At 43.7% G+C, this 26793-nt stretch overlaps 1 long non-coding RNA gene across 1 annotated transcript in view; it reads right to left on the bottom strand.

Annotated features, from left to right (window-relative positions):
* LOC128625827 (uncharacterized) overlaps nucleotides 1–20972 on the bottom strand; it is a 167291-nt gene extending 146319 nt beyond the window's left edge. Inside the window, exon 1 of the long non-coding RNA XR_008389652.1 lies at nucleotides 20894–20972. This is a non-coding gene — a long non-coding RNA (uncharacterized LOC128625827). The remainder of the gene's footprint in view (nucleotides 1–20893) is intronic.
* Between the last annotated feature and the right edge of the window lie 5821 nt (nucleotides 20973–26793).

Raw genomic sequence — 26793 nt, forward strand, 5'->3', positions numbered from 1 at the left:
AGAAAAAGCCCCTGGGCTATAAGAAAACCCCACCCCATAGTCCTCTACTGCAATGGTAAGAACTGGCACCCAGTATCTTTGATTATCTATTTTTCAATTTCATCCTCACGTTTAAGGCCATGAAGAAACACAGTACTGAATCTCATAAAGCCTGAAGACTTTGCTCTTAGCAAGACTCAAGTTATTCCCACATGGATGGCATAGGGTCAAAGAAAGTAATGGACCGGTCTATGTTCTAAAATCCCCTTTTTTCATAAATCAGGTTCATTTAAGGCAAGTCTCCACAAGAGCAAAGACTGTGTCCAGCTTTGTCCAATGCCCATTCCCAATGCCTGCCCATGAATGTTCACCCAGCTGGGCGGGAAGGCTGTCCTTCCAACACAACAGTCATTTTCATGCTTCTCAGACCTGATACATCTGCACCTCAGAGGAGATTGCTCCAAGTCCTCTTGGATTCTCTTCGCTTCCCCATTCTGCTGCAAAATCTACAGATTCTGGGGACTCACCCCAGCAGGTCGGGTATTCCTGCATCACTGTCCTCTGATTTCCACACAGGCCGTCTGCCACCGGGAGGCAAAGACCTCTGCTGACTGAGTCATTTGCCAGTGGGGCTCTCCAGAGTGAGAGAAGGGGGGAGAGGAGCAATTGAAGCAGTCAGATTGAAGGCAAGGTATATGAAGGAGCATCTAAGGAAAAATTCACCCATGAAGTAATTTATGAAATGACCCTTGAAAGATAGGAGTAAATTAGGGGATGCTGGGTGGAGGCCAGGAAAATCCCAGGACCTTTGTCTTTTGACTTAAATGTCACTCTGTGTGTGTGCCATTATTTGCAAACATTATGCATAATAGGAAAAAAGACTATTCAAATGGCTTTGCAGTTAATTATACTTTTATTTTACCTACTTATTCACAATATTCAAATGCCTAAACACTTGTCTGATTGCTATATGAACACAGATTAAGTTGAAAGTGTTTCTCACCCATGGATATAATCAAAATCTTGCTGATACTATTTCTAAATGTTTTTGCTGATGGTTTAAACGAGCAGCCATTTGGGCCAAAGAAGTTATTTTGCAACTGTGGAGACAGTTATTGCATGCCGCCTTCTGCATCCTATGGTTTCTTCTTAAACAAAAACTTCTAAGTATCTGCAGGGGACACTCGGTTGCTTCTATACATATTTACCAAATCCGTCTTCATATTCCCTGGCCACCACCCTAGGTCAAGTTCCACCCCCTCACCCTGCATGACTGCCACAGCCCTACCTGCTGAACTTTAGCATGCCCTACTGAAATATTAGCATTTCCTCCTGTGCACGCACAAAAATATAACGATTCCTAACTTTTTTCAACTTTAAGCCAGTTCCAAGATGCCAATCTACTCTGTGCAATTTTATATTCCACTATTTCCCACTACATATGATCTACTCCATTAATTCACAGTCCTACTAGCACAGAATTCAAGTTCCCAACCTCTCTCTGTCCTTCTCACCTGGAACTCTCTGCTCCCTACTCCACTGCTTATTCAGATCCTGCCCCTATCTCTAGGTTCACCATAAGCTATACCTGAAAGCTTTTATATATGTTCAAATGTTAAAGATCTCCCCTGCTATTCTTAATAGGATTTAGGACTATTACCAAATATCTATTGATCAAGTGCAAAAGCTAGTAATAAAACAGAGAAATAAATAACTTTAATTATCTCAACAAAATCAATATGATTTCCATGTAGGCATTTCAGTTTCAATCAGTACCCAACATCAGGCAGTCAGCACTTCTCCCCATTAGTGTAATCAGATTCTCAGGAATGAACTACTTTTTCAAATCAACTACCCTGTCTACATAAGAATGGAGGCCAGGCCCTGGCGGGGAGTCTCAGTTGGTTGGAACATCACCCCACGTACCAAATGTTGTGGGTTCAGTTCCCAGTCAGGGCTGCAGGTTGTGGGTTGCATGCCCAGTGGGGGTGGGTACAGGAGGCAACCAATCGATGTCTGTCTGTCTCAGCCTCTGCCTCTGTCTCTGTCTCTCTAAAAATCAAGGGGAATTAAATTCTCAGGTGAGGATTTAAAAAAACCAGGCTGAATGTCAGGGTACCTCGTTAATGGTCTGAAGAAAATATATTTTCAAGTAGCTCCACTGGTGTTTTTGATATTCAGCCAAGTTCAGGACAATAATTTTAGCCAATTGCTTATCAATTAACACACAAATGACCATGAGGAATTAAAGAAGCCACACAAACATCACAGTTGGGGTCGACCTACAATTTAATCAAAACCAAAATGTTTTGCCCTGGCATGCCAAATTCAGCAGACCCTACATAAGTGATTCGGTTAATTCAGAACTGTTTCTTTGTTGCCACTATTGTGCATCTGGCCAGTGGGGTCAGAACTTCTCTGTCATGATTGAACAGAGGATAATCTGGAACCAAATGTGTATATATATATATATATATATATATATATATATATATATATCCTGACTCACTAAACTAGAAATTCTGGGATTGGAAACTGGGGACCTAGAATTTTGTTTTGAGTCTCCAGGTGACTTGTTTCTAGAGGAAGGGTTTTCAAATCTCTTAGGCCATTGCAAATTAATATCTATATTCCCTTTAAGCTAGTCAGATTGCCTTCCTGGTGAATATGTCTCATCCCAACTTCTCTAGAGCTTCCTGACATGAGTTCTTCCTCACGGCATTCCAGAATCCATATTTGGAGCACCAAAACATAAGGAAGTGATAAAGGGTTGCTGTGGAAGAAGGCAAAAATTCGGTTTTGGTTAGCCGATACTGTTTCATCGTTCTGATGGCCACCACGGTGATTGCTTAACTAAGTCATTGTTACGGCGTGAGTCTTCGTGTGTTGTTCTAAAATCTTTCCACTGGCCGTGACTCCAGTGTAGGTACCATTTCTCCTGGTCAGAGATAATCTAATACCCTTGCTGTCTGGAGATAAAAGAACAGCTGACAGGTTAACTTTAATCGATTCACTGAGTAAATATCTTAACTGGGTAGTCACGTCCGGAGCTATCCTCTTTTTATTTTTTTTAAATATATTTTATTGATTATGCCATTATAGTTGTTCTATTCCCCCCTTCATTCCCCTCCACCCTGCACACCCCCTCCCCCTTTTTAAATACAATTGGAGAGAGTTTTCTATGAATTGCAAAAATCGCCACTATGAAACGTCCCTCTTTGCTATAACGCAGTAGATACTCTGATGTGCACCCACTGAAAAAGAAAAGGGGTACGTGTGCCAGTTGGTGTTTTGCCCTTATTATATAAAGTTGGAAATGGAAACTGTGGCCTTGATGAGAACATTGAGATTCCAGTAAGCAGGATTAGTCATCCTTTTTGTGTACCAGGGTTAGATTTCAAACGGCCAGTAAAAGTTCCCTGAGCTACCAGTGGAAGCAAACATTCTCAAATGAAAATAGAAAAGGACTCCACAGGCCTCTGAGAGCCAAAGCCGGGATGAGTAACATTTGACATTTGAAAGGCTGGACTGGGCGACCGGCTGTCTCCCAGAGGAGAAGCTTCTCACCAGATAGTTGGCTCAGCGTGCTATCTAGATTTCTTTGAAACGGCAAGCCTAAAATCTTCAGGGAGAAGGCAAATAATAAAAACCTTTCTGGCTTAGCTCCTCACAGCCTGGGAACTGTTGTAATCAAGTCAAGAAGCATCATCCAACTGAGTTCTAAATTACTCCCTGGTCAGCAGAAGGGGACCAGCATCAATTGTAACGGGTTGCTGCCGGGCCTGGCCCCTGCAGCAGCCTCACTCACTTGCTCAGTGAGTGTCTTGGGGCTTTTTACTTCCACTCTTAATAAGGTCTCACGATTTGGGAGGTAATGTTGGGCCTCCTTCTTTGTTCTGTGTATTGGGACAGTGACCATCTTGACTGAAGCCAAGACAAAATTTTATTATAAACAAAGGAGCCAGTAGGTAAAACAATGAGTCAGGGATATAAAAAAAAACCTAGTCATCCACATAATTCAGAGAGAGACAGAGAGGCACAGAGAGAAATGGGGTACACCAGTAGATGTCCTAAACATTTAATTAAAATAAGATTTATGTGCGTTCTGTGGATTTTACAATCCTTCAGAGCCGTGGAGTATAAAATAGCCCCATTGCAGTATATTAAATCTCTTAAATGCCAATGGCAAAATTTAGACTATTTATGTGTTTTTCTTTCAAAGGACCTATGTTCTCCAAATAATCTTTTTTTAAGCTGTCAAAGCTCCTCACAACTCACTCAGAAAATTCCAGGCTTACTCTACTTCTGAGTCACTCCCAGATGAGCACCCAGCAATGAGCAGGTGGTAAACCTGCAGCGAGCCCCGCAGCCTTGCCTGTTCTTCCCAGTCTGGGGGGCATTTGCATCCACCCACAAAGTGAGAATAACACAAATGGACTGCCCACCAGAGCTCACACTCTCACAGTGTCCGAAGAGTTTCATGGTGGCCCACTGTTCTGTGCTAGCTTTTCCTCCTGCCAAGTCAGTCTGTAATAAGTACTTGCACATTAATCCTTGTATTCTTTTGCTAGGGCTGCCATAGTACCACGCACTGGGTGGCTTGGACAACAGGAATTAGGTATCTCCCAGTTCTGGAAACTAGGGGTCTGAGGTTGAGGTGTTGGCAGGGTTGATACCATCTGAGGGTTGCGAAGGACCTGTTCCAAACCCCTCCCACTGGTTTGTTGAAGGCTGTCTTCTCCCTATGTCTTGTCTCATCATTTTCTATGTGTATCTTTTTGTCCAAATCTCCTCTTTTTATCAGGAATACTATCAGAGTGATTCAGGGCTCACCTTTATGATGTCACTTTAACTGAACTACCTCTATAAGATGCTATCTCCACATAAGGTCACACATTGAGGTACCAGGGTTAGGACCCCAGCATATAAATTGTGGGGGTCAATATTCAACCCATGCCATTCTTCTACCCAACCTCATATGGTAAACACTGATGCCAACATTCAAGGCTGGTTTTCACTCTGAGGAGAAAGGAAGCCAAGCCCCCCAGGACACATGTCGCCTCAATAATACCCTTGGAGGGAAGCTCAAATATTTTCCTCAAGGCAATTATCCTAGAATGCAAAATGAAATTCATTGTAATCTTGTTACCCATAAAATATCTCTTCTTATAAATGCGGACGTTCTGCGTTGTACAATATTATGAAATAGTAAAACTAAAACCACAGCAAGCAGTTAATTAACTGTGAACACAATACTTTTGACTTTTAAAATAATCTTTTTCTGTGGAGGTAATTTTCAAGCCCAATTCTCCACTTTGTGCATTGAACAGTGAGAAAACAATGTAGTCTTGTCACTCCCACTATAGTTTCCAAAATCCTCTGTTCATTCTGACAGCCACAACTCAACGACCAGCTTCTTATGTCCTTAGTGAGACTGTTTTTCTCACAAAGAGCTCAGCTACATTCCTGCTTAAAGATCCCCAACCCAGGCTGAGAGATGGGTCTCCATGCTTGATTACTCTGATGAAAGCAAGGTCTTATCTTGGGACATAACTCAACTGCACCTGTGAAGAACACAGACAGAATCTCAAATAAACAACCAGCCCAATCAGAGAAAAGAGTCCTCCTCTCCAAAGACAATCCATGTTAACCTAAAAATCCAAAGCTCAGAATCCTTGAATATTCTGTGTGTAGAATGAGGTCAGTGAAGCTGTCCTAAGACTTTCACACGCACAGCACCAGTCAGCTGCAAACACAGAGGATGGATCCTTGGCTAAGATCTCACACTGAAATGGGACCGCCCTCTACTTGAGTCTACCCTCCTTGGCTAATTCGAATTAGAAATGTATAAAGTTGAACCATATGAATCATACATGTTAAAATGGTCAAACGTTGTTAGTTTCATGTAGTTCAACCCAATTCCTGCCTTCACTGATTAATTCAGCTCTTTCCAAAATGCTTTCTTAAATGGCATCCATTGCCAGGGCCCAGTCATTGAAGTGCATAAAGTCTAAAGGAGGACAGTTTTCAGTACATTTAATGGAAAAACTACTTCTGACGATAAGGAAGTAGCAAGGCCTAGAATTATCCTTCCCCGGTTAACAACTAAAAAGTAGAACAAAACATAGGAAATAACTATTTTTAGACACTAGACAATAGGCAACAAAAGACTGTGCTCCTACAAAGAAAGAAAATAAATGAAATCCTATCATTGTCCAGATAGATTTTCTGCCTGAAGGCAATTTCTCAACTACCGAGCAACAGGAAGAAATCCAAGTGCAGTCTCACTGAGTGGAGGAGAAAAAGATTTGGGTGGAAAGGGCTAAGATTTGCAGGCCAGAATAACTGAGAAGGTGTCCATAGTTTGGTGCCTAGGAGAATACCAAAATCTATAACTGAGTAACAACCTGCACTCGCAGATCATGAACCATCATGAGGCAGGGCAAAGACTAACTTCTGGAAAGAAAGGGTACTGAGAAATTATAAGCCAAACAACTCCTAGAGACCATACATAGCCAGGAAAAGTTTGAGTTCCTACCTGCGAGAGTACAGAGAACTCATGAAGTACGTGAGGTTTGCAATAGAGCACGGAGAAGGGCCACACCCTAGAAGTGAGTTTGAATCAGCTCAAGTATCAAGACTAATCTATATTTGCCCTTAAAAAAGTTTTTAAAGACTCAAATGGGTAAAGCTGGCCTATAAACTTGATCCTTACAAAAATTATTAGATGTGAAAACTACAACCAAAAAATCAGGCAGTTGAAACAGAGATTAAAAAATATAACATCTGCCATAAAAATTTTACTGGATGGAATCAGTAACAGATTAGATGCTGCTAAAGCAAAGATGAGGGAATTGAAGACAGCAGTAGGAACTAGCCAATAAGAAGCAGAGAGATCCATTCATTTACTGATGGGCGGTACATATACACCATGGAATTTTATGCAGCAGAGAGAAAGAAGGAGCTACTACCTTTTGCAACAACATGGATGGAACTGGAAAGCATTATGCTGAGTGAAATAGGCCAGGCATTGAAGGACAAATACCATATGATCTCACCTTTGACAGGAAGCTAAAGAATAAAACAAACAAGCAAACAGAATAAAAACAAAGACACTGAAATAGAGAACAAGTGGGCAGCGACCAGAGGGGAGAGGGAAGGGAACTTAAGGGGAAAAAGGGGGAGGGATTTTGAGGAACAAGTATGAAAGACACAGAGATGAGGACTGGGGGGGGCGGAATGGGAGGGAGGGGGGAGACCGGGCGGGGGGGGGGGGGAAGGGAAAAAAAATGTACTTGAAAAGTAACTAAATAAAATTAAAAAAAAAAAAAAGAAGCAGAGAGAGAAAAAATGTTGAAATATTCACAGAGCCTCAGTGTTCTATTGGATAACACCAAGATCTCTAGCATAAATGCCGTGGAAATTCCAAAAGGAGAAAGAAGGTGAATGAAAAGAATATTTGAAGAAATAATGGTTGGAAATGTGATGAAAACTATAAATTTACAAATTTAAGGGGCTCAACAAACCCCACCCAAGGAGTAAAATACAAAGATAATCATACTAAAAGACAACATAACTAGATTGCTTAAAGCCAGTCATAGAGCATCCTAAAGCACTAAAAGAATGGATGAATGTCTATGGGAAACAAAAGCAAAACTAGACAAATGGGACTACATCAAACTTAAACATTTTGTCTATCAAGGGATACAACTAACAGTAAAAAGGCAGCCTATGAAATAGGAGAAAGTATTTTCAAATCACATATCTGATAAGGGGTTAATATTCGATTTATATGAGATATCTCAAGTAGTCAAATTCCTAGAAATGGAAAGAGAAATGGGTGTGGGACTTGGGAAAGTAGACGGAGGGAACTGTTGTTTGATGGGTATAGAGTTTCAGATTTGCAAGTTAAGAAAGTTCTGAGTATTCGTTTTGCCATAATGTAAACACACTTGATACCACTGAACTGAACACTTACAAATGGAAAAGATAGTAAATGTTATGAGATGTATTTTTACAACAATAAAAAATAAATAAATGTTGGCCCTTGCAGGTGTGGCTCAGTGGATTGAGTGCCAGCCTGAGAACCAAGGGGTTGCGGGTTGGATTACCAGTCAGGGCTGGCTGTGGGCCAGGTCCCTGGTGAGGGCCCTGTAAGAGGCGACCACACGTTGATGTTTCTCTCCCTCTCTTTCTCCCTCCTTTTCCCTCTCTCTGAAAATAAATATATAAAATATTTTATATATTTAAAATGTTATATATATAATAAATATATAATATAAAAAATGTTAACCTGGAATTTTATGCCCTGTGAAAATATTTTTTTAAATGAAGGCAAGATAAAGGCTTTTTTAGAAAAGCAAAAGCTGAGAGAATCGCCTCCTCATCTGAAACACTAAAGGATTGTTTTTCAGACAAATGAAAAATGACCCCTGATAGAAATTTGGATCCACACAAAGGAAGGGAGAGTGCCAGAAATAGTTAATGTGTTGTTTCTCATTTGTCAATTTCTTCAAAACATAATTGACTATTTAAAGCAAACACAATACCAGTGAATTGTAGGGTCTGAAACAAATGTAGAAATAAAGTTTGCCACAACAACAGCATCAAGTATGGGAAGGAGAAATGAACTGATGACATGATACATACATTGAGGTATTATATTATTTGAAAGTCAACAGTGATAAGTTAAAAATCATTATCATAAGTTCTGAGGTAATTTCTAAAAATACAAAAGCACCACAGTTTTTTGATCCACTCAAAATGTATTTGAACATTAATGAAAAATGATTAAAAATACAAAAGCACTATAGCTAAAAAGTAACAGTGGAGATACAATCAAATCCTGAAATAGGCCCGTGGAATTGAAAAGAAGCAGAGAAGAAAAGAATAAATGGCGCAAATAAAAAAACAAATGGCAAAATGGTAGCTTTTTTTCCCATTGAACTTAGAAGGTAAAGCTCTTTTTAATTAAAGAATAGTTAACATATAAAATTACATTAGTTTTGGGTGTACAACATGGCAATCTGACATCTACCTTACGAAGTGATCACCACAGGAAGCCTAGTACCCATCTGTCACCGTACAAAGTTACTGTGACATTAGTCACTGTATTCCTCCCTGTGCTGCACCATACCTGTCCCATGACTTAGTCTTAACTGTAAGTTCGTACCCTTAATCCCCATCACCACGTTGCCCAAGGCCCTGCTGCCCGACCCTCAGGTGACGATCACTTTGTTCTCTGTGTTTGCGAGTCTGCTTTGTTTTATTTGTTCATTTGTTTAGTTTTTTTTTTTAGATTCTATATGTAAATGAAATGACACAATACCTGTCTTTCTGTGACTTATTTCACTCACCATAATTCGCTCTAGGTGCATCTGTGTTGTCACAAACGGCAAGATTTCATCCTTTGTTATTTATACCCACCATGGCACCACATCCTCTTTATCCAGTCCTCCGTCAGTGGGCACCTAGGTTGCTTTCACATCGCTGCTATTGTAAATAACTCTGCAGAGAGCACAGGGTGCATGTGTCTTCACAAACTCGTGTTTTTTGTTTTCTTCAGATGAATGCCCAGAACTGAAATTGTTGAGCTGTATGGCAGTCCTACTTTTATTTTTTGTGGGACCTCCATGCTGTTTTCCGCAGTGGCTGCACCAATGTACAATCCCATCAACAGCGCCCAAGGGTTTTCTTTTCTCTGCATCCTTGCAAACACTTTTTGTGTCTTCTCTTTTTGATGATGGCCATTCTGACAGGTGTGAGGTGGTATCTTACTGTGATTTTCACTAGCGTTTCCCTGATAATCAGTGATGTTGAGCATCTTTCCATATGTCAGTTTGCCATCCGAATGCCTTTGGAGAAATGCCTATTCCAGTGTTCTGACCATTTTTTAATTGGATTTTGGGAGTGTTATTAAGCTGAGTTTTATAAGTTCTTTATATATTTAGAATACTAACCCCTTATAGATGTATCATTTGCAAACACCTTCTCCCATTCAGTAGGTTGCCTTTTCATTCTGTTCATGGTTTCCTTCACTGTGCAATACTTTTTGGTTCAATGTAGGCACATTTGCTTATTTTCAAATTTTGTAGCCCTTGCCCAAGAAGGTACATCCAAAAGTACATTTCTAAGACCAGTGTCAAAAACTGGTCTTAGAAATATGTTTTCTTCTATGAACTACGTTTTCTAAGTCTTTAGTCCATTTTGAGTTTATTTTTGTTTGTGGTATAACAAAATGCTAAATTTAAAATCAATCATATACCATTCACATTAACCATAAATGATCTAAACACAAGTTCAGAGGCAGAGACTGTCAGAACAGATTTTTAAAAATCAGCACTCAACTGTATGGTACAAAGAAATGTCTTTAAAATATAAAGATGCAGATACTGTAAAATAAAAGGAGGAAAATAGAGCTACCGTGCAAAAGCCTCATGAGAAGGCCGAAGTTTTATATCAATATTGAGTGGCTGCCATTGGTTCTATTAGTCAAGTGGCACCTCGCTTTGCTTCATTCTGTCCTGTTAGCACGACTTTGTACACTTGGCTCTTACACTCACTCTGCAACTATCTGGCCCGGCCCAGCCCCTATGCTTCTGCCCTGAACTCCCTGTCCCCATGTGGAATTCACTTTGAACTAGACCTCATGCCACTGCAGGGTCCTGTGAGGCCATTCTGCTTTGTCAGGACCACATGCCTTCTTGCTTAAAAACAGACCCAGCCCCACCTTAAGTCAAGTTCTCCATCTGTTTCCAACAGGCCTTTCTTCTCTAGCCCCAATTACTAAGTGCTACATCCAAATGAATGCGGCCTTATCCTGGTAGCAGTCAGTGCTGCCTGCTGTGTACAAATGGGTGGCAGCAGGAACTAGTCTCTGCTTCCACCCCCCCTCAAACACATGAGAGACACATGAGAAGACAACAGGACTCCATCCTTTGCCCAGCACTGTTGAAATTCTCCACCCAGGAAAATCCTCCACCCAGCATCATGTTTTGGAACAAACATTCTGTAAAACTAAGCTATTTTTATTATGATGCTTATGTTGGTGACCATGATTTACTTGTATCTACATAGCACTTTGCATTTTTTAGAGTAGTTTCAGCTACTTTATCCTTTCTTCTGTATTTCTCAGATTAAGGTTGTAGAGGTAGAAGACCAAGGTTTAAATACAAGGTCTGTCATGTACTAGCTATGTGAACTTTGGGTAGTTACACTCTTTATGTTTCAACTACTTGTATAGTGGTAGATGAATAGACTTCCAATTAAAAGTAGAAAATGAATCTGAGAAGTATTGTACAAGGTGCCCGAAGTCACCAACGGAATGACAGACCATAAATTACAGCTCCGAGAGTCTCTGAGTATTTTTCACCCCTTCTCACCACCTCAACTGCAACAACTCCAGCACCACCTCTTGCCAAACTTGTTAGGCAGCTTTTGAAATAGCTGGCAATGATCTTCTCCTCCTGATTTTCAGACCCTTGTACACTCTCTTCACCTTGAGTGTATGCTGAACCTAATGAATTATTTCTAACAAACAATAGGCAAAACTAATGGGATATCACTTCAGAGAATAGGTTAAAATACTGTCTCTCTCTCTCTCTCTCTCTCTCTCTCTCTCTCTCTCTCATTTGCCCTCCTGAAATAAGCTGTCATGTTGTATACTCCCCTATGGAGAGGACCGTATCACAAAGAACTAAGAATATTCTCTGACCAATATCTAGAGAAGAACCAAAGGCCACAGTCCAACAACCCACGGAGAACTCAATTTCATGTAAGTAAACCTAGAAGTGAATCGTCTCCCAATAAAGCCTTGAGCTGATACCTTACTTACATCCTTATGAGAGACCCTCAGCCAGAATGCCCAGGGAAGCCATGCCCAAGTCCTTAACCCACAGAAACTATGAGAAGATAAATGTTTATTATTTCCAGCTACCAAGTTTGGGGGTAACTTGCTATATAGCAATAGATAACAAAGACACCTAGATTAGCGCAACAGCCAGAAGGCTGTCCTTACTTTTACTCTCAACCATCCAGAGTGCACTCAGACCTCTTTTCAACAAGCCTGATCGAGTCATTCCTCAGTTCAAAATAGCTCCCTTTTTCTTTAGAATAGAAATCAAGGCCCTTACAAGACCTAAACAATCCTACAACTCTTCTCTGCCCTGACTTCAAACCCTACCACTCCCTTGCTTGCAGCCCAACCCCAGAGGCTCCTTGGTTTTTCTCCCACACACTGGGGGTGCTCATATGCTGCCTTTGCCTGGGCTGTTGCCTTTTCTAGAAATGCTCTTCTCCCGGATGTCCAGACAACTCGCTCCCTTGCCTCCTTCGTATGTGTGACTGAACGTCACCTTTTGGATGAGGCCTAATCTGACCATCATATTGTAACCGGACATATACCTGCCACCTCCATCCCTAATCTCGCCCCCTACTACTTTGTTTTTATCCACAGCTCCATCACCTTTTACCTTAGGGCATACCTTACTTATTTATTGTTTCTATGGCTTATTCGATCTTTCCTCTGCAAAAATGCAGACTCCGAAAGAGAATAGAAACATTTTTCTTCTGTTCTTTAGCAAGTGACTACTGAACTGCCCTGCTGTTATAACCTAGAAAGAGCTTATTCCTGTCTTCTTTTAGCATGTACAAAACAGTTAACATGGACTCGGATCAGGTACATTACTCTGTACAATTACTCTTCATTTAACATCATAGTTTTCGAGATTTTTGAAATGCTGATGAGATGTTCTAGGCCCAGGTCTATTGAGTCTGTGGGGATTGTGACTCCGTAACTACCCTTCCAGGGGCTTTTAGCAACACACCAGCATGATAGAGTTAGAAGAATGAAGATAGCTTAGGAACCAAAAACCCTGGTAGAAACTAAGTTAGGATGGCATTTCCTTATTAGATGTATAAAGCAAAATAAAAGCTCACAAACACACAAATGAGATTATGAGAGAAGAAATAAAGGTATTCGGTTGCCAAATGAGTTTTACACTATTACATATTCCCCTCACTGTTTGGAGGCATGGAATAGTCCCAAGACATTCTTTACATTTACCAGAAACTTGATTGTTAAACAGCAATTCAATTCCTTTGTTCAGTCCTTATGGGCTTATATCAGACCTTGATCCTGAAACCAATTTTCCTGATAACAGAGGCTCGATTCAGTTTATCAGGTGCTCACAAATGAAGGCCTCTTTTATTCTGCTCATTTCCTTCTCCACTGAAAGAAGGAAATGCATGTGCAACCTGATTCCCAAGGTAGCCTTTGTCCAAGTAGGGGTGCTGTATGTTACCTCAAGTACACCAAGTGCAATGCCCCCCTACTGAGTGTGTTAATAGGCTGCAAAGCTTAACAGTCCCAAGAGAAGCAACACCTTTTTGGTTGCCACGGAGCCACACCTCCACCTCTTCCTGCTTCCCTCCCACTGAGGTGCACGAGCCTGTCCATGTGTGCACACAGAAGGATCGTTCTTTTCCAAAGCTGCCGTAGGACTCGCTTAAAACAACTCAACAGCTGTGTGGTAATAGGAGAGAACAGGGAAATTGAATGTTTTATATCTAACTATTTTTAAGATCCCATGCAAATGATTTCCGGGCCTAGCCGCAGTAATTTAACACACACACTCACACACATCAAAGCATTTTTTAGTTTGACAGAAGAAGAAGTCAAAGGCTTGTCCCCAGACAGAGCTATTAATGAAGGGCATCAAAATGAGTACAACATGAGTCAGTGGAGTCCACTCATTTCTCGGGCTAACCAACTCGGGGGCTCTGTGAGGAGAACCAGGACACTGATGTGGGAACATGCTGGTCCTGCTGGCCCCACCAGCTCAGCTGCACAGCAGAGGTAGGAGTTACCTGGGTGTATGTGCCAATCTGCCCTGAGAGGCTTCCCCCAGCACTGAGCCCTTTGAATCCAGACCAGCCTTTGCCCCCAGCAACCCCATGTAGGGAGGGAAGGGTGGACAGGAGATGAAGGAGGGGGAAGCATAGAATGAGGGCTGAGAGCGATCCTCATATCCTAGAGAACAGCATCACAGCTGCGTGCTTGCAAGAAGCCAGTTAGTTCATGAACCTCAGCCTCATCTCAGTCTTTGATGGTCTCTGTCCCTGACAAGGGCTGGAGCATCACTCTCCAGGCTGAACATTCACGCATTCAAAAAAGATTTATTGAGAGCCTAGCAAGTGTTGGCAGCGGAGGACTCGGAAGAACACAAGGCAGTCAAGCGTCCTGCCCCACTGAGCCCCGCAGAGCAGTAGATGTAAATGCTGGAGCCACCCGGTCTCGGGTTTGAATCATGGCTCACCGACTCACCAACAGTGTGAGTTGGGGGAAATTTGCTTAATTTTTCTAAGCTTCGGTTTTCTCATCTAGAAAGTGGGGATTAAAATAGTCTTTATCTCCAAGGGTCATTGTGGGAATCAAGTAATATAAATGCCAAGAACTTTAGAGTATTGTCAGGCACGCTCAGTAAATATTAGTATTGTCAGTTATTATCACCAATTGTCGTTGTGCCAGGTACACAGAAGAGAATGAAGCACATGGTTCCTGACACTGTGAAACACATTTTTCTGTGGTGACAGGCTATGGACAATCACACAAATGCCTAGCAGGTCAGATGATGGCAAGTAATATAGACAAAAATAAAAAATAAAAAGAAGAAACAATGAGGTGACCCACATGGACAATAAAATAAGGGAAACATGATTAATAAAAGCATTTACTCTTCTCTAACACGCCAGACCCCCAACCTCAAAACAGAACAGAATCATGCCCTTTCTGCCTTTTTTTTTTTTCATGCAGAAGAAAATAACTTCCTTGGAAGTCATCTCTGCTAAATCCTAGAGATTTCTGAGAATTGAGAGTACTGTTCTTATTTATCTTCCCTTAGACGATTGCCACTATTCTGCCGTTTGGCACCTCCAGCTATAGAGCTACATGGTATCCTAGCAATTTCAAGATACTCCAGTTTAAAAAGTACTACACAGAACAACTTTTTCTTTTGACTTCGCTCATGATAAAGGGTCTGAAAACACTAGAACCGACAAATGTCGTATATACCACATGGTCACACACCCTTGAAAAGACATGAGACTATGACAATGTCCCCCTGACTTTGCAAGAAACAGATTGCAAAGGGGGTTCAAGTTGACAAGAAAAACCAGGGTCCATAGTACATCTCATTTCTCTTGTTGATATAATCCCCAGACGGTATCTTTAAATGGCTTCTAAATTTCTATTAATTATTAAAAGGAAGCCCCAGGGGCAAGAACCTACCAGTCAGTTGTACTTGCCCTCCTCACCTGCTGTTTGACTGGGTTTATTTAAAGTCATAACCGTGTCTCCTGTGATGGAGGATTTGGGTTGCTTTGTGGTCACGTGTGGAAAATATTATATATGGACATCAAATGTGAATGTAGTCTCCTTTAGTAAAAACACGATGTCATCTGCCTAGATTTAGACCATGCTGACCCTGTGAGCATATGAGATTTAAGTCTATAGGGAGTCCACAAATTTAAAAAAAAAACCACAAACTTTAAAGAACCCATAGGGAGGGAAGAGTTATTAGCCCTTCATTAGCACTTTGTATTCATTGCTCATCACCAAAAAAAAGAAAAGCAAGCAAACAAAATTTGAAGAGCAAAAGAACGAAACCATGTAGTAATTGGCAATATTTTGGCAATGGCAATATTACCTTGGTCCGAGAGGCTGTTTTGCTCTATCCACGCAAGAACCAACAGAGAAACCCTCCACACCTGTTAAACACTGAGAGGCCCCAAGTTCTCCCTGTGTCACTGAGTCAGAAGCCAAAGGGACTCATCCCTAGACCCAGGGCAGGCTCCGGGGGCCTGCGCCCAGTGGGATCGCACACTGTCCCTTGCTCAGAAGGCCCGAACACTGGTAAGTACTGGTGCTGGTTCACAGTCTCGAATTTCTTAATAAATTTAGCTTTGAATTTGCGCAGGGGATTTGGAGCCTCCCATCTTCCCCAGATGGGTGCTGAGTCAGCTGACGGCGGCTGCAGACGCCTGGACCCCAGGTGCTTCCTCCCTTCTTGCTCTCAGCCGTGTGTCTGTTTCGGCCCTGGGACAGGAGCCACTGGGGCAGGTCCACTGTGCTGCATCCTGGGAGATTCCCGGAGATGGGGAAGGTCAGGGCTGGGTGCGCCCACTGTCCCAACATCCTCCTCCCCCTCCCCCACATGGCTGGTGGCACCACTTCGCTCTGAGCCGGTGACTGCGAAGGCCAGCCTCGGGCCCTCAGGGACCCGGCTGTGCACCCCAGTGTGGAGGCTGCAGAAGCTTGGGGGGTCCCCAACCCCACTGAAGAGTCCAAAGCTCAGTCTCTCCCAGCACTTCACTGGTCCCCTTCACTGATCCGTGAACTTAACACCCTAGGTGTTATCACAGCCCCTTGACCACCTTCCTTTAGAGTCTGGTCACTGGAAGGACTCATGAGTGGCTGGACCTTGGGAGGCACCAAGGGGCATGGTTACCTCGATTTACATCACTGAGCAGTTGCCCTGGCAGGGCAGGTGCGTTACTGATCCCTCTCTAGTGAGGACATATTTATTAGGGCTTCAATGTGTATCATCCTAAACCAGGGCAAGGCAGGTCAGCTGCGGAGTTGTCTACAGGTGTTTTGCAGACCCTCCCCCACCGGCCACAGCCCCGAGAACCGTAAGCTGCTAATGTCTCCCCGGCTCTCCCTCACAGCCTGGTTTAGGTGAGATCCAACCGTGGAGAATTCTAAACATTCCTCAAACACTTTTAACACAAGAACATGAAATCAACAAGGGAGTCATGCTGATGGACACAATAAAGGGGGGAAAGTGTCAGTTCTTAAATAGACATCAGTTTCCTGTTTCTCAAATCTTGATGTACAAACACCTGCATCACTTTACCTGGGTAGGGGTCAGGGGTCACAGGAAGGGTACTTGTAAAAATTCAGACACCTGGCCTCCCTCCGCCCCAGACCCACTGGACCTTCCAGCCTGTGGGGAATCACTGAATCTGCATTTTTACTATCTCTCTGCAAGTTGGTTTCCACACCACTATGTGGATGGAGTCCATTCTCACATGAGCTATTGTTTGGAACAGCAACTCTCAGTCAGAGTTCTTATTAAAACTCCAGATTCCCTGAGCACCAAGCTGCCCAGAGAGTCTGACTTAGTAGGTCTGGAAACTGCATGCTAACAAACACCTGGGTCCACCCCATCCTATGCCCCCACAAACTTCTGATGCAGGTGAGCCTGTGATTCTGCAGTGAAAAATACAAACAAAACCTAAAGGCCAAAATTCTTAGGTTTGGGGACTTTAGAATAGCCGTAAATAAACTTCACATTGTTTACCAACCAACTATGTGCTAGGGCCAGGGATGAGGAGATGAATTGGACCTTCTCTGAAGGGGCTCAGAGTTTGGGAAGGAAAACCAGCCAAGTGAAGGACAGCTGCCACACTCTTTAAATGGAGCGTTTAAATGTGCAGCCCCTTAACATTCTGGATAATGGTGCTGATTACACACCAGGAATCCACCAAAGACGTAGTAGAACAGCCCAAGTTGTGACAATACGAGTAGCCACCATGTATGGAGTTCCTGCTCTATGCTGGATAGTGAGGTGGAGCCATTTTTGCAACAGTAACTACCCAACAGACTCCCATCGTTAGTTTTCACACCCACTTGTGACATTCAGCAACTGACTCAGAGGTATGTACGGAACATAGTACAAGATCTCAAAGTGAATAAGGAGTGGAGGTGGACTGTGGACCCAGGGTTTACCTCCTAAAAACTGTTTTCCCTCTAGAAGCTGCTCCTTATAGTTATACATTCTTTCAGAGTTTATAATGTATGTTACATTATAAGGTTCTATGTCCAAAAATTCTAAAACAGCAGCATAAATTGTTGCTTGTATGAAGCCCAGTAATAATTTTTAGACTAACTTCATGGTGTCACCCTGGCATTAACACTACCATGGTACTCTGCTGTATAATAAATAATCTTAGACATTTATCTACTGCTGATGCAAACGTTAAGCTCTAATCACTTCTTGTATATTTCAATTTTTGAAATTCAAGTGTAAAATACATACTAGACTGCAAAAAAATGATAATGCTTTATTGATACTCATTGACACAGTAAGAAAATTATTTTTTATTTCTATTTTGCTGATGAGCAACTGAGGTTCTTAGAGGTTAAGGAATACACCCATGAAACACAAAAGAGCAAACGTGACATGAAGGCCCTCTAAAAATGGATGGCATTTCCATGATCCCATATATAATAAATCAGATAAGTTATGCTTTGTTGAAAACAAAAATATGACCCCACGATTTTCATAGTTAACAAAGACAATGGTTTCTTCCTGCTCGTGGATGTCAGTTGCATGTGCCTTTCAGAGGAACTCCTCATCTTCTTCCCTCCAGGGTGGCTTTGTCTGAGAAGTGAGTGCCGCCCTTGGTGAAACGAGAAAAGCAAAGGCTCGTGCCATGGCTCTCAGGCTTACACTTTAAATGGACAAAGCAAGTCACGTGGCCAGGTTGCCATTCAGGAGCTACTGAGAAGTGATACTTCTTTTCTGAGACAATGAATGTGGCATACTTAACACCTCTGCAACTGAAATTCTCCCTGAGCCCTGGGGTCGTGCCCTTCTCTACGGACAGCAGGAAGGCCCGCTCTCAAGGTTGCCAGCACCCAGATGCAGGGTACCGGGGGTGTATGGGACACGAGACATGGGAAAACAGACACGCATCTCTGGAGCCTCAACAGTGTGAATCACAGGAGGGTGTGGTCAGGTCTGGGGCTCGCCCTGGGCCTGAGACAGAGACGCTCACAGGATCTTTGATAATTTTATGTTTGTGGGTATATTTGTGGGGCCCAGACTAAGGGAAGTCCTGTGGATCCAGGTAGCAATTATTGGCACCTTTAAGCTTCCAAACTGTTTGGGAAATCAGTTTCAAAGTGACCATCACTAGTGGTAAAGCACCAAAGTTTTTAAATAATTGGCATATAAAAATAAATGTCAATAAATATAAAGCCATTCTCCAAACACTAGCAATCTGCAGCTTTCTGGAACCAGAGAGAAGGGGGCGGGGGCAATAGCTACTTCCTCAAGAGCTGTGTTTGACCGGGAGTACACCCAGGAGCCCGCATCACACCTGTGAATTTCAGTTTCCTGTGTGCTGTGGTGGAGAGATAGGTTGAGAACCACTTATCTAAACCACCACCACATTTATTACATCAATATCCTTGTAAAAAATTCCCTGTGTGTTCCCGCTAGCCAAGCAGTACATCCCAAAAACAAGGGCCCTCTTTCCCCTCTTCCTTCTGTGGCTGTCATTTCTTAGTCACGTGCTATTAGAAGCAGCTCATCACCTGGCAAAGGCGGAGAACTATTCTCCCTATTAAGGGCCAGTGATGCACAGAGAGGAAAAAAAATCTGATGAGGAACCCATAACAATAGAGAAATTACTGAGATGTGGAGAACCAAAAAGGCATTCCATCTATGAACATTCTAGAATATAAGCAGAGCTCAGTGAGCGAGCAGGAATGTTCCCTTCATCCCAGTCAGATCTGCAGACACAAAGTATTTGTGAATAAGTATCACAAAGCTCACAGACTGCCCAGAAACTGAAGCTAAGAGGGCAAAAGAAACAAGGTTGCGGGAGCCTCTGATGATTAGCTTAGTCCCTCCCACAGCTTGATCCCGGGCGAGACGGGGGCGGGCAGCGAGTACCTCCCAGCAATAGCTGTGGTCAGGAGTTCTGGGGAGCGAAGGGTGACAGGCTCCCACACAGAGCCCCAGAGCTGAGGCTGAAAAACGGAGAGCAGGAATTAGTGGTTCCATGGCCAGAACCAATTTTACTTCTCTTGATTTCCACTCAAGTGTTTCAGAGTTACACAGTAACTTGAGAACACAGAAAAAAAGCCCAAGTATATTTCAGACACTGCTTTCCTAAGTGACAACATAAAACTGTGACTAATCGGAGTTCACATTTATGACGGTAGTTGCTCCCAAGCAAGTGAGGAAACAAAGCTTTTATTTTCTCTAAAAATGCAGGCAAGCCTCTGACAGCCTCCCCAGAACAAAAACTTGATATACATACCATCCTCTTTCCCTTTGATGCCGGTAGGTATTAAATCTCAAAAACATACAAAGCAGGGAAATGTCAGCGTTTCTGGCTGTTATAGCAACAGCCAAGCTTCAGAGAGCTTTGCCCAGGAACTCACAGCAGATAAGTGATTCAAATAATTTCCCCATGACATGGCCTCCTGTGTTATTTTTACATTTATTTATAGGCTGGCTGACTGCTTTCATGAAAGATTTGAGTCAGATAAAAAACCCTGCCTTTCTTTACGTACCTATTAGCTCCTATGTTAAATACTCTCCAAAGGCTCTGCCAATGAAGGCACATCTGTTAAGTGAAAATATATGTATAATTAAAAAATAATTTTAATTGCTGGGAAAACAAAGAACTCTTTGATTCTCTCTAGAGAGAATAACTTTCCATAGGATGTGGGGAGAATACACACATTGCTCCTGTGTGTACAAGAACTTTTGCAATGATCTGTATATGAAAAAGTAATTTGATTTTGTGATGAGCTCCCATGAGGCTGTGCAGGCAGGAGAACTCAACTCAGTCACTGGGGTTTCCCATGCAGCCAAAACCGACATGAGCTCATGGTGTAGTTCCAGGGCCCTATGTAGTCCCAAGGTGCCTTTAGGGTAGAAGGGGCCTTCCGGTCACTGGTCATCGACCCACACATTCTCTGCCATCTCCAAATTACTGGTAGGTAATTTTCTTTTCCAGTCTCCCTCCCCTCACAAGGAAAGCTTTTTCTATTTGGGGAGAATAATTATTGTTGACAATCAAACAAATGTAACTCTAAACAAATAAGGTTTCTTACTTTCTGTATAACTCGCATGTAGTTCTGCCGCTTTTTTAAAAGAATTGTTTCTGGCGCGGCAGAAAGGCAGTGAGGCATCTGGGTCGGAGTGTGGACTCCGGAGCCAGTGCGCCGGGCTTTGAGGTGTGACCTTGGGGAATTTATTTAACCTGACAGCAAATACTCAGAACATTATCTACCACTTTGTAGGTACTGTAATGGCTGCTATTTTTATTTCTAGAATACTGAAACTAAAATGTTAAAATGTGTGTTACACATGTACTCTCCGTACATTCCATAGAGGACTAGTGTGAGTCCCATGCCGAAGGGTCCCTGATGAGTAAGTGGGGTTGTTGAGTTCAAGAGTCAGGGTGGTTGTCAGGGAAGTCCTTTGAAAGGGGCAAGCACAGGGTGGTGAGAGGTTGGGGTCCTTCAACCGCCCCGGGAGGGAGGTGCGAGGGACGGACTTCCTAGAGGAATGAGACTGAGTTTATTGGGCAAAGAGTAGAGAAAAGCTCTTCCAAGAAGAGTTACAGCATGTAAACCCTGGATCTAAAAGAAGGAATATGGCCTTATTTGGAGAAACGCTGAGCATGACTAGCAGATTGAGGCTTAAGAGAAAAACAAGGTTGAAGACAGAAACAAGGGTCCAATCATGCAAGCCCTCATTGTGCACTGAAGGTGCTTGAACTCCATCCTGACGCCAGAGGGCGCTGTTGAGGAATAGCATGAGCACGCAGTGTGGGCCCCAGAGGAGTCCCAGCCGGAGATAGAGGGACTGACTGATGCATGAAGTCGGAGGCAGGGCTACTTCGCAAGAGGCCACCACAGCCACTGGGGTGGGGGGAAATGAAGAGCTAAATTAAAGAAGGGGCCATGGGGCTAAAGAAAAGAGAGCAACTCTGAGAAACGTTAAGGTCACAAAGACAATAGGTCTCCTTTTAAGGAAGAAGACTAGGAGCCTGAAAGAGCATAGCTGTGGCCTTCTGAATCATCTGTAGTTTCTATGGAGGGATGTTTAAGCTTAACACAAAACTGGATGCAGATTTGTTGGTCTACTCACTCAGTCATTTTGAATGTGATGGTCACACAGCACACATGTTCCCTCAAGGGTGTCTACCACCACCACTGACCAGTACACTGAAGTCGTCATTGTTCACACATGCACATTCCAGTCCACTCTCCTTGGCTGCCAGGTTACATGGATGTGGCACAAACCATTCTCCTTATATTAGCAATGGCTGGGCTTTTCCCAGACAGACCCCAGAGACTCCTCTGCCTGATGGGGAAGCAGGTGGGTGTGGAACTAAACGGTGATATAAATTCCCAAATCCCTGCGAGTGCTGGGGAGAAACCAGACTTGCTTTAAAGCACACCCATCCTCTTGGGGTGTAGGTAGGATGTCCAGGCCACAGAGAATGAGTCCCAGAGCTGAATCCCCCCTCCACCAAAGGGTCCCCCAAGTTTTGTCCTAGACTGAACTGGCGATGAGGAGAAAGGAGAGGAAGGACAAGCTGGTGACCTTCAGGATCGCATTGGTTCTCAGGCTTGCGGCACAATACGATCATTTGGGGAGCCTTGAAACCCCGGCCTGCGGGGAGAGGGTCAAAACCTGTCAGTGTTTAAGCTTCCCAGGCGATTCCAATGTACAGCCAAACTTAGCACTTCAATGGGACTGCACAGCCTCGGACCACTCCTGGGAGGGCACCTGCCAGACTCAGTTCTCCAGATCCCCCAGAGAGGCGGGTGGTCATCGCAGAGTGTGGGGGGTGCTCCCAGCTCTGTGCCGTTGGGCAGGGCCAGCAGCGGCCCTTTCATGCAGCTGCATAACCCCAATCCAGACGTCAGCCAGAAAGAAAGTGAGTTAGCCACTTCTTAGGAGATACCACTTAGGGCAAAACAGTTTTTCCTTCTGTCCCTCATTCATTTTCTGATTCATTCCAAAGAAAGCATTTGGATGGACAATAATTTCATTGTTGTTCTACGAAGCCCAGCAGCAGCCTGGACATGTATGGAAAGCCTGGTGGAAATGCAGAATCTCAGGTCCCACGCCAGACCTGCCCCAAACTACAGATCTTGCAGGAAGGCACAGAACGCATTAAAATATCGTTACTGTATTGGAACAGACACAGGGGAGGAAGAAAGGTTCACAAACTGACACCTGAGAGAGGCCAGGGACAGAAAAACAAGCGTTCCAGAGAGGGGGAAGTGATGGGAGCTGCATTCATTAAAATTGCTTTCTATTATATGGTTTGCTTGGGTTTTATAATTATCATCAGAGAGTGGCTCAATGGATGAGAATTTATTAAAACTTCAGGGAGAAAAACTAAGGAAGCAACCAAAATCTTAAAAGCAAATAATTAAGAATTTCTGCTGTTAGCCCAATAATTAACTTTGTGAATGTAGAGGACGCTGGTTACCATGTGACTTCCATTGTCTCTGTTTTCTCATGTTTAAAATTATACATTTAAGTAGAATCATAATAACGGTCTCCTCTTGCTCAAAACTGTACCATTTAAAGGTCCTCGAAATCAAATCAGAATAGTTTCAAGTCACACACGATTAAGGACTATTTCACCACTAGGTGGCAATGTTGACCCAAAAATGCTGGAAACCAATGCAACCATCTTCTTTTGCTGTATTTTGTGGCTTATTTAAAATTTTCATTGACAATTCTTCCCTTTCTTTCCCCCCATGGGAAAGTGGTGGCAAGGAAGTGGAAACAACTGTACTTGAGCAACCATACAAAAAAAAATTGTTTATCCAAAGTTAGAAGATCTGAAAGAGCTAGAGATTGCGTGGCTGGGCAGAGAAGACTGAGGATTAAAACAATTGTGGCTTTAGAAAACCGTGGCTAAAGGGACAATTGAAAGAGAAGGAAAAGATTCAGCAGGGAGTGTCAGAGACCTTCCAAAACAGCAGGTCAGGGGATGAGTAGTTCAGGGGATGGTCCCCGAGGAGGAAATTCAGGGAACCTGGACAAGTGAAGGATTCCTGATCCCGGTAATACCCCCACGGAGACTGTGTGCCCTGGGGTGTTCAGTTTTAATGAGTCACCCTTGCTTGGTACCTGGAGAGGGCCAGAGGGAATCATTAGAATGTCTCTGACTTGTCCTGTATCTAATTCCTCGCTACTGTCTTCCCTATCTGACTTTTCCTATGGATACCTGGCTTTGCTGTGCTCTGGGGCTCAGGTCGCAAAGCCACCCCTAGGAATTCATGTGGCTGAGCCCACTTTTTCACTTGGATGCTCCCTCCTGCCTGTCAGACCAACGTGACCCTTGTCCAGAGGATACTTGCATCCTCTTCAGATCTGACTGCTGCTGAGTCGGGTTTTGCCTTGGCACCCCACACACAGATGCTTTAAGCAAAAATCATCAGTTGTTAAAGCTGGAAGTAATTTAAAGGTGTCCTTACATCAGTGCCTTTTATTCTTCAATGAAAGGAAGAGAATAGTAGTAATAAGACCTAATATTGAAGATGTTAGGCAGAGGGGCCTTTCGTCATCTCCTGTAGCAAAAGTCCTGCCGTGGGCTCTCGAGGGTCGTTGACCCACTGGCTCAGCAACGCTGCCAGCGGCCCGGCCCTTCCCACTCGCTGTCCTCAGGGAGCTGGCTCAGATGCCTTTCCGGTGCCAACAAAGCTTTGTCTGTGGCAAGCACCGCATGCTCACACCACCAAGTCCAAGGCCTAGGCCATTTCCCCCTGTACATCTCTTACTGAAAGTGAACAAAACATTTACGGAAAACTACCAGCAGACCCGTCTTCGCAATTTGTTGGCCAGAACTGGGTGGCCTGCCAATCCTCCGTGAGTCACTGCGGAGGGAACAGAACCACCGTAATTGGCTTTGACAAATCAGAACCTGCCTCACAGAGAGGGAGGTGGGCCCCGAGAACCGCCCGAGGTCCTGCCCCAGACCGGAGAGAACCTGCGTCTGGGGCGCGTTGACTGGCACTAGCTCCTGCCTCGGCCACTGTGACCAGGCTCTAAGGTACAGACGTGCTCGAGGAGGGGAAGAAATCAGAAAACGGGACATGCGAGCAACTCAGAGTCCAGGACAGTTCCTTGAACATCAATCCCACTATGACTTTCACTGGTCAGCTGACAGGAAGCAGACAGTCCCTGCCACTTGTCCCCTCAGTTCCCAGCATCCGCACACTGAGCTCGGATCTGCGCATCAGGGCTCCCTCCTCAAGCTACTGTGAGCTGCAGTTTCTTACCATGCAGCAAATGAGGGGGCGTGGTCGCAGGCGGGCTCCTAACTTGTGGTCCATTGATGCACGCACTGGGATTAAGCAAGCCTGATTGCATGCTCACTTACAAATTCACATTCTATCTGTATGTCATTACAAAAGCCCTAACTCTTTAAATCTAAACCTAGACTGGGTAGCATGACTCCTAGAACTTCTTCTAAGCCAACGGTCCTCACTCTTGGATATGCAGCAGGAGCACCTGGAGGGCTGGCCTCCCTCGCACCCCAGAGTTTCTGATGTGGCAGGACCCAGATGGGATCCACAAATTTGCATCTGTAACCAGCTCCAGGAGATGCCAGGGCTGCCCACCCAGGGACCACCCTTTGAGGACCACAGCTCTAGACAAGCCTGAGCAACTGTTCATGGAGCCTGAGTGGTTACAGGCTTTGCTGCCACTGTTACTGTCGTTGCAACTTCCTAAGTCCCAAAGGCTGCCAGAGGGGCCTCACTCACACAGAGTTTATTTCATTTCTGTGTTTCAAAGGTGTATCCTAAACATCTATATCTGCACTGGTGGATCCTAAACTTTGGGGACTCTTCTGATGCACACACACACACTCTCTCTGTCACATGTGCACACACTCACACAGAAACACACACTCAGCAAACGAGCTGGCTTTGGATGCTCAAGTATGTGTTTATATATTAACTAAAGAAAATGTTTCCCAAATGCTGCGTCACACACCCTGCGAGGGTTTTCCAGAGGAAATGAACATGCACAGAGGCCCTCCCGCCGGCCTCGGCTGACATCAGAGAAGCCCGAAACGCTCACCCAGGCAACCCCAGTGCAAGCCTGCCATGAACGCTGTGAAGGGGGTACATGGGGAGGGGCTGTGGGAGGCCACACTAGGGGTGAAATTCACAAGACTGAAAGATTTCAAGACAAGACACGTGACAGCTGAGCCGGACCTCCACGGAATGGGCAGAATTGAGACACAGGGGATCGGGCGAAGGCCACTGCAGAGCGTCATCATGAATCAGAGGACATTGGGAAGCATTACAGGTGTAAGAGGAACAAGCAGCTCAATATCAGCAGGGTGAAGATGCCTGAGGATAAACTAAGCACGGAACGTGCTAGAAGGGCTTTGCAACACCAGGGGAAGGGAGTGACTGAGAGATTTAAAGAAGGGAACTGAAGCCCAGCTGTGCTATGGGAAAGGCAGGCTGTTCAAGGGAAGGACTTCAGAGTTATTGGGAGCGAGCTCCTTGTAAGAAATAATTAACATGTAAGTTTAAATTTAAAAATGCAGCTGAGAATTCCCTTGGGATAGTTAGTAACTCATTCAATACATTATCTTCACTTTGAGATGAAAAAATAAACACCAAAAGCTCTGTTACTGACCCGATCCATATAAGCAAAAACCCTAATCTAAAATTTCTTGCCAAAAAAGGCATTTAATCAGGCTACTATAACGTAAAAAGACAACATATCAGCAGTTAAAACCTCCTTGAATTCAAAGAAAAATCACATACATAATGCTTTTTTTCCTTTAGAACAGAATCGAATGAACTAGTTGAGGCTTCTCTTGGTGATATTACAGTCAACTAGAAATGCCATCTGCAAACAGCAGTTTGCAGCTATGGGTTTTCTTCATAGCTTCCACATATGGGGCTAAAACTGCACAGGGCTTTTGTTGTATTTCCCAAAGTACCTCTGGTAGAATGTG

Source organism: Artibeus jamaicensis, unplaced genomic scaffold, assembly GCF_021234435.1.
Source record: "Artibeus jamaicensis isolate MK-2021 breed Jamaican fruit bat unplaced genomic scaffold, CSHL_Jam_final contig_923, whole genome shotgun sequence".
Classification (NCBI taxonomy): domain Eukaryota; kingdom Metazoa; phylum Chordata; class Mammalia; order Chiroptera; family Phyllostomidae; genus Artibeus; species Artibeus jamaicensis.